Here is a 9691-nt window from a genome sequence, read left to right as displayed (position 1 = left end):
TAGTGAAGGCAACCTGAAAGCTGGTATTTTGGTTTTAGTAGTAAACAGCATCATTTCAGTTTTTCCTGGGTTAATACCTAGTCCACAACCTGTGGCCCAGGTACTTATCTTAACCAAGGCCCTTTCCATAATGTCGCTAATTATGTTAGGGAACATACCTGACACTAGAATAACCACGTCATCCGCGTACGCTACTGCTTTCACACCTATCTTATCTAGAATATTAAGAATATTATCCACGACCAGCAGCCACAGTAATGGTGAAATAACCCCTTCTTGTGGCGTACCCCTGCTGACGTGCTTCGTTTGTGTTATGCTGCCTAGCTTTGATTGAATAATCCTTGTTTTAAGCATAGTAATTATCCAATTTTTAAGCTCTTCCTCTAAACCTATTCTGGAAAGTGAGTCATGAATAGCTTTATTGCTTACATTGTTAAAAGCTCCTTCAATATCTAAGAAGGTTGCCAACGAGTATTGTTTAAAATGAATCGATTTTTCCACAGTACGAATAACCTCATGCAGAGCTGTTTCCGTAGATCTACCCTTGAGATAAGCATGCTGGGATTTAGAGATTGGAAAGCATTCTACCTTTTGTCTTAGGTGGAGCTCTATTACCCTCTCCATTGTTTTCAGTAAGAATGAAGTTAGGCTAATCGGCCTGTAATCTTTGGCGGACTCATGTCCGATTTTGCCTGCCTTGGGTATAAAGACTACTTTAACCTGTCTCCAACTAAGTGGTACATAACTATATTTAAGACATGCTTTGTAAATTTCCCCTAACCATGGAACCACTAAGTCTTGTAGTTTTTGCAACATAATAGGGAAAATACCGTCCAAACCTGGCGATTTATAGGGACAGAAACTGTTAATTGAATACCTAATTTTTTCCGCTGTGACTATATCTTCAGTCATCTGTGATGATGTGCTTGCCAAGGTGATTGAACCGTTTTCTCTAGCATCATCGTTACAGTTTGGGAAATGAGTGTCTAATAGTAGTCTTAGTGTCTCAGCAGAGGTTTCAGTCCATGTGCCGTCCTCTTTTTTGAGATAAGAAGGATTTGCACTTTCCTTGGATAGAACCTTGCTGAGCCTAGCAGAGGATGAGGTTGATTCAATTGACTTACAAAATTCCTTCCGGCCATTACTTTTGGCCTTCCTGATAGCTTTCTTGTAAGTTTTAAGACATTCCCCATATTCATGCCAACTATTGTCCTTATAGCTTTCGTTTAACTGTTTTCGTGTTCTCTGCCTGAGATCACGTAATTCTGAATTCCACCAAGGTGGAAAAGATTTTTTGCTTCTACTTATTGGACAAGATTTCTTGTAAGCTATATTAAAAGCTGCCTCAAGATTATATATCCTCTCGTCTAACTTACTAGTAGAGTCTATCTTAATTTGTCTTACTTTATTAAGTTCCACCTTAGTTACCCTTGTAAAAATATCCCATTTTATCTTCTTCGGGTTTCTAAAGGGGATGGTATGATTTGGTTTAATTTTTAAGTTGAAGAGAATCCAACTATGATCCGAAAAGGATTTCTTGTCAGATACCTTCCAATTACTAACTACAATATCTGGATTTTCGGATAGGAGTGTTATATCTAGCACTTCTTCCCATCCTTCAAACCCTTGTGAACTGGGGAAAGTGAAAGTAGGTGTTTTACCTCTATTGCAAATTAAAAGGTTCGAATTGCTAATAAAATCAAAAAGGTACTCACCCCTGTCATTGGTTTCCGAACTGCCCCAAAGCGTATGCCGCGCATTGGCGTCACATCCAATTAATGTGGGAATATCTTTTGATGTACTTCTGTTTACTAGCGCGACTACCTCTTCCGGAGGAGCATCTCTATCATGTGCCATGTAGGCAGAAGCCACAATAAAATTTTGTCCACCTGGCATTTCGATCCTTACGACTGTTAGATCTTTATCGCTATACTGTGGACATAAAAAGGCATTAATACATTTTTTAACTAGGATACATGATCTTGGCTTACCATTGTTCCTAATATATAAATTGTTATAATTTTTCAGCATTAGCCCCATGATATCCTTACCTCTGACACATGGCTCTTGCACAATGCTGACATCGACATACTCCTCTATGAGAAAGATGGCGAGATTGTCCGAGACGATTTTCGAATGCTGAAGGTTAATTTGTGCTACTTTCAGCATTCGTGCAGGCTTACGAGGTTTCTGAAGCTTCTTCCTGAAGCTTCATACCGTCAAGCAATTTGTTAGCATCCTCTAACTCCTTGCCATCATCATCATTGCCTGTTGGGCGGAATATTTTTATTTTGGTGTACCGTACGCCAAACCTCAGCTTACAGTCCATTTCTTCCAATGGCTTCACGGATTCCTCGTTTATCGCCAGAAGAAGCGTCATATTGTTTTTTTGTGTGCCCTCGTCCTTGATGACTACCCAGTCATTCATTGGCACATTTTGGTTCTGCCGTTGTAGCAGCTGGAGAACTTTCTCATGCTCCATCTTCATAATTGGCAGCCAAATGCGGGCCCTTGGTCTTCTAGGGATATCGTTGGCTGGGACAAGCTTTAGCCTTAAACCTTCCTATGCATCACTTACCTTAGCAATGCAGTTGCCAAGAAATACTTTGGATAGCTGGTCATCACATTTGAAGACCCTGCAACCACGAACCACTTCTGATGAATCAAAGCCTGGTGTGGGGGCGTCTAGATTTGTTAGAAGGTGTTCCATCACCATTTCAGCCAGCTTGGGCTCAATCTCACCCCATTTCACCTTTTTTCCATTGCCGGTAATATCATCAATGAGCGCCACCTGTAGCTCATCCCTTGCTACTTCGTTATATGCCCTTTTCGCACTCGTTGACGGTTTACTAGTAGAACTTGTTCTCGCTACCTTGCTTTTTGAAGTATGGGCCGTCTCGTCCTGAGACCGATCCCTCTTCATTGCCTTTGCGGGTTTTGGTAGGGTGGCCTGGTATTCGTTATACTCATCGACCACCTTCTGATATCGTACTTTGTCTGTACGGTCAAACGTCTGTTCTTTACCTTCAGCTTCATTTTTAGCAATCTTGCCAAGAATGAACATGGCCTTCTGGTACCTTTGACGTCTGATCTTTGCCTCAGACTTTTTTGATTTCTCGGCAGGCGCACTATGGCTGGCGCGCTTGTCTGCCGATTTTACTGTTATGTGCGAAGTAGGCGCAGTGCGGCTGCTACTGCCTACTTTGGGTAGTATGGCGGTTTCGACTCGCTCGTTTTCTTGGCTTGATGCCAGGAGCTCGTCTTCGGAACTGGTACCTAGTTCCTTGTTAGTTTTTTGTTTATTCAAATTTGCTGTGCCAAATCTCAAACAAAATTTTTTAAAGAGTCCATAAATGTTCCCACGAGTGTAGGGGAAAGGGAGGTCATCCGAAGCATAGCCCCCTTTACTTCAGAAAGGCTGAATTGAAACCGGAGGTCGCCAGGTATCCGGAGTCCACCGTTCTAAGACACACTTACGCAGTGCCATTCATCCTTGGGCACGGTCGTTCATACACCCAGGATTGCGGGTTTTATCGAGTTTTCCTCTCTAGATCCGCCATAATATGTGGCTCTGCACCACGTATGGACGGTCTTGGTTCGTCATAAACCCTGGTCCCCAGACACCTAGTGAACCTACACACTTCCATTCATTCTAAAAACACAAAGAACATACATGCATACATAGAGACAAAGACACACATACATGCACATAAACTACAGGACAACACAACTACTGGTAGTTCTTTGTTGTACCCACAAGCCAGACCGACAAAAAGGTCTTCTGACCATTGCATAGACAATGAGTAGGAGACCCAAAGTCAGCAAGCTTGCCTGTAGCTAAGCCCTTACACCACGTCAAGGTGCCTACCACGTAGGGGATTATCAGTACTACTTTGGAAATATTTATTTGTATCATTTTTTTTTTTTTAATTTTATTATATACAATCTATTCTATGCATGAATAATAAGTACTACTTATAACAATAACAATATTTGACTGACATGTACGGGACTACCCAGTGGTAATCCGCCTTATGAAGAATTACAATTTCTAAAATCTACTCGAATGAGAAGTTGCGAAGCGTATTAGTCTACGAATGTTAAAAGTATCCCACGTTAGGCCTGCGGCAAGGGGGTTATGGTGAACTACCAGTCGTGAGTGTTAGTTGCTGCTTATATGCTGTATTAACTCGTACACTGTAGAGATGCCAAGATCATGATGTAGGACGTCATTCGGAATAAACCATGGGGCGTCGGCGCAGATACGTAATATTTTTCATTGAAATCTCTGAAACATATCTAGATTTGACTTCGCTGCTATACCCCAGATGGGTATACCGTATGTCCAGATTGGCTTTAAGACGACCTTGTATAAAAGTATTTTATTTTGTAGCGACAATTTGGATTTGGGATGAAGTAGCCAGTAAAGTGAGCGAAGCTTTAGTCCTAACTGCTTTCGTTTTGTAAAGATGTGGTGACGCCAATTTAGACGACGGTCAAAATGTACACCTAGATATTTGGCGTTTTTAGCTTGCGGCAATTCACGGCCATTCAGTCTAACGAAAGGGCAGGTACCATGGCGGAATGTAAAGGTAGTTTGGACTGATTTGTTGTCGTTGGCTTCAATGTGCCAAATGTCTAGCCATCATCATTTGTATCATTTATAAAATTTCTACTAAAGGTAAACCAATCACAAAAGAAAAAAACAAAAGCATCATCAAATCCTTTACCTTGTGTGGCCATAAGACGTAATGAACTAACAGCAAAAAAACTTTTTCTAAAATGTTTACACCAATTCAGAAGCACACGATTGCATAAGTGTCATCAGAAAACACGTTAATAGAAAGGAGTGAGATCTTCCATCCTATCTCGATCCGATCTTTGAGCATACACTTAGATAAAATATTGTACCCACGTATTGAGAAATTAATAAGGATTTTATGTCCTTGTAAGCGAGTTCTATTAATAAAGAGGCGCAAAACAGTGCATCACTGGAGGAATAGAATTACTAATGATATTAAGCAGTTTTTTAGTTCAGTTTTAGTAATATCATATAAGTATATTGGTGCTTGCTAATGGCATAGCTAGGATTGTACAAAAAGACGCAAAATATTTTTTGGTAGCGTGTTTGCAGTGTATTATCTGGACATTACATTGTCAAGAGGGGGGTCCATTTATGACAATACATTTCTAACTGGGATTTAGAGTACAAAACTTCAAAAAAAACAGAGTACATTCAATTCCTATGTTAGTTCTGTACTTTTATTAATTGTATTTTTATTTTATGTAGTATTATTTATAATATTTAAAGATATATTATTCGACGACATACAATGTACCAAAATAAATTAAGACTAACGTAATTGGATATTAGCAATTTAAAGATTAATATTAAATGTTAGTGAAATAGGGTGTTATAAGTTAATTTTACTAATTTATTTAAATTATTTATAAATATTTAATGATATTGATGTAAGAAAATGTCGTTCATAATTTATTTACAAATAATGTGCCCAAAAGTTATTGAATTGATTTACATAGTATTTTGACCTTGTATCTGTCCAAGGAACATCCTTTTTGTCTGTTATATTTCATTAGCACAAATACTATTCTCTGAAAACATTTTTGGAACCTTAATAAAAACAATTTTTTTAAATTATAAATAGACTGATGTCTAGGTATAACAAATCCTTTTCGTGAATGATGGGAGCTGCCAGTTAAATTTAAATAAAAAAGGCAGTATAATTTGTTTTTAAAAAACAAAAATGAAGAAAACCTAACAAAGGCTTTCCACGGCAATGAAAATAATGAAAGAAATACCAGTAACACCCACATTGGAAGGAGCAAATTTTGCGAAAACGTCATCGCTCCATTGACGTCATAATTTTTTTAACAAACAATTTTGGCCGCCTACTCATTGACGCTTGGTTAATATTCTTTATGTCATTTATGTATGAAAAAATATGGCACACATATTATAAGCAATAAAGTTAGAATAAATACAGATCCTTTACTTGGATTATTGCTAAAATTATTTTTATTATTTTTATTTTAAATATTTTGTTGTAGTGACAAAAGATGTTTTCAAAAAATTACTGGTTATTATAATAAAAATGGAATCAAAATTTTAATCTGAAATTTTAAATTTTTTGAAAACGTTTTAAATGTTATTGTACTAATAGGTAAATAGGTAGGTTATACCGGTTATACAAAAGGGATCAACTTAGGCCTACAGGCACATTGTGTTACTTATAATGCTATTCAAGGGAAGGTTTTGGAGATCGCTAAAATCCTCAAAAAAGAAAACCACTAAAGTGGTAAGGCGGCATCGCGCATATGCTAGACAGAAACAAAGCAGATGGGAGGCACTTTTATCGTCCTCTCCACAACTGTGGCAGACATGATTGAAAGGGAGATTTAAGGAGATCAAGAGAAATATCTCTACGAGGCATCTCAATAAGAGAGTTGGATTCTACAAACAACAGTTAAAAAACTTTTGTAAACTCAAAATTGATTAATCGAAACTACTTCGACTGGCTAAACAGTTGTTTGAAGTTTTCTGTAAATCCTATAAATAAGTTCCAAATAATCTTTATTTTTTCTAAATTTTCTTCTACTTTTACGTCAGTGAATAATGAACACAGCTCTTTTAAAAATATTCTATATGTTATCCTTCCATATTTCTAGCATTTTAACAGTATCCAATATTCTTTTTAATAATGTTCAGTTTATTAAACTGTTGTGATTACAATAACCAAATAGCTTTTATTAATAAAAAACAGTATTTATTGTAACACAAACTTTTATTATTTTTAATACAACTTTAGAAACACTAACTAATTGACTGACTGATCAACTGACTGAAAAAATCTGAATAAATATTTTTAAATAAAATATTTTTAAATATCAGAGAATCTGACAATTTTAGCCTACTTTGTTGATTCTCACCACACAGCCCCTTCTAGAATTTGACGGCTGCATCACGACAAATTCTGTCCGTATTACACATTATTACTACCTCATAAGCCTCAATGGAAAACGCACTATTCTACCCACTCGAGTCACCTTCGGTGCTATCTGCTTGTTACTGTCATCATCTAACACCTTGACACTATCTTGGCAACAACCTTCATCAGCTTCATTTGCAAAATATGCTGGTTTCACTCGATCCATGCTGACGTTCATCGTGCGTCCTCTTGCCCTTATTGTTAGAGTTTTCTTACCACGACATAGAATTTCATATGGGCCCTCATACGGTTGTTTCAGTGGTGGTCGCACAGCGTCATCACGTAAGAATACGTGCGTACTGCTTTTCAAATCTTTAAATACGAATGGCTTTTCCGTCATATGACGCGATGTTTGTAATGGCTTCAGTTCGCTCATAGTTTCCCTTAACTTCTTAACAAACTCTGTTTGCGATACTTGCTTTAAATCACCATCAAACACCTCTCCTGGTAAACGTATATTTACCCCATAAATTAATTCCGACGGTGTCGCTTGCAAATCTTCTTTAAATGCCGCTCTTAATCCCATTACAACAATTGGCAAGGCCCTTGTCCATTCAACACTTGATTTACACTTCAGTGCAGACTTTAGCGTGCGATGAAAACGTTCGACAAGTCCATTTGACTGTGGATGATATGCTGTAGTTCGATGCCTTTCACACCCCAAAATTTTGGCTAGCTCATCGAAAAGCTTGGATTCAAATTGTCGTCCCTGGTCTGTCGTAATCCTTTTCGGCACACCATAATGCGCTATCCAATCCTTAATTAAAACCTCAGCCACACATTCTGCCGTAATCTCCGCCAATGGTACCACCACCGGCCACCTTGAAAACCGGTCAATGCATGTCAGGCAATACCGCATACCATTACTATAGGGCAAAGGTCCCACGATATCAATATGAACATGCTCAAAACGTTGATCAGGAGCGTTGAAATCCTGCAACACAGTCCTGTTGTGCCGCTGGATTTTTGACTTTTGGCATGCCATGCATGTTTTCACCATTTGACTTATTTCAGTCTTCATTTTAGGCCAACAAAAACGAGAACTTATTAGTTTTATAGTTGCTTTTCTACCAGGATGAGCTAAATTGTGTAACATTTCGAACACTTGCACTCGGAAGGACTTTGTAATAAACGGTCTCGGTTTCTTTCCGGATACATCACAATACACAGAAACACCCTCTGTAATTAACTCTACCAACTTGAGCTCCAGAGATGACGCTGTACAGTTTCTTATCAACTCGTTCATCTCTTGGTCAACTTTCTGAGCTTCTGCCAACTTATCATAGTCTAGTGATCGTCTAACTCCAGCCACTACACTTTCGACTCGAGATAAAGCATCTGCGACCGTATTTTTGCTGCCTGCTATATGCTGAATATCTGTTGTCAACTGCCCGATAAAATCTAAATGGCGTAACTGGCGTTCTGATGCTTTTTCAGATCTTTGTAAGAAAGCAAATGTAATCGGTTTATGATCCGTTAGCACAGTGCAATTCCTGCCCTCAATCATGTACCTGAAATACTTGACCGCCATATATATAGCAAGTAGCTCGCGGTCATAAGTACTATATCTTTTTTGAGTCTCTGTCAGCCTTTTGGAATAGAATCCCAGCGGTTGCATCTGTCCATCTATAAGCTGTTGCAACACTGCTCCTACTGCAACATTGCTAGCATCCACATTTAGCACCAGTTTCGCATTCGGAGCCGGGTGTGCTAGCATTGCAGCATTCGCCAGATTATTCTTACACACTTCAAATATTTTCTCGGCCTCTGCTGTCCAATCAATCAGAGATCTATCATTTTTCTTATTTCCTTTTAATAGCGCGTGCAGGATGCCATGATTCTTTGCGGCATTCGGGAGGAAACGCCTGTAAAAATTAATTGAAGCAATGAACCTTCTTAACTCTCGTACTTCCTTCGGTTTTTTAAAATTTCTTATCGCTTCTACCTTTTCAGCTATAGGTCTAATTCCATCCCCATTTATCACATGACCCAGGAAGGTAACTTCTTTCATAAAAACACACACTTTCCCAGATTGATTCTCAGACCATGATCACTTAATCGTTTGAACACTTCTCTTAAATGTATTTCGTGTTCCTTTTCATCAGCTGATGCTATACATATATCATCTATGTACGTTACCACATAACTCAGATTCTTTAGGACATCATTCATAAACCTTTGGAAAGTTTGCGCAGCATTGCATAAACCAAAAGTCATCATGTTAAACTCATATAAGCCGAACGGGGTTATTATCGCCGTTTTAGGTCGATCCTCCTCAGCAATCGGAATTTGATTGTAGGCCTTTTCCAAGTCAATGGTTGAGAAAATTTTCTTATTGTACAATATGCGAGTAAAATCATGTATATGAGGTATTGGATACCGGTCTGGTAGTGTTATTGAATTAAGCTTCCTATAGTCACCACACGGTCTCCACTTACCATCCTTTTTCGCCACTAAATGCAACGGACTTGCCCAATTGCTGTTACTTGGTCTACAAATACCTTGTTTCGTCATAAATTCAAATTCCTTTCTCGCAATTTCAAATTTTTCAGGATTTAACCACCGAGGTTTTGCATACACTGGCTGTCCCTTGGTAACAATTTGATGCTCTACTAGCGTAACCTTCGTGGCCACCTTATTACTAGTAGCCGGTTCCGTTATCTCTTTATAATCCCGCAGAATGT

Source organism: Teleopsis dalmanni, chromosome 1, assembly GCF_002237135.1.
Source record: "Teleopsis dalmanni isolate 2A chromosome 1, ASM223713v2, whole genome shotgun sequence".
NCBI lineage: Eukaryota > Metazoa > Arthropoda > Insecta > Diptera > Diopsidae > Teleopsis > Teleopsis dalmanni.
This window is presented reverse-complemented; position numbering follows the sequence as displayed.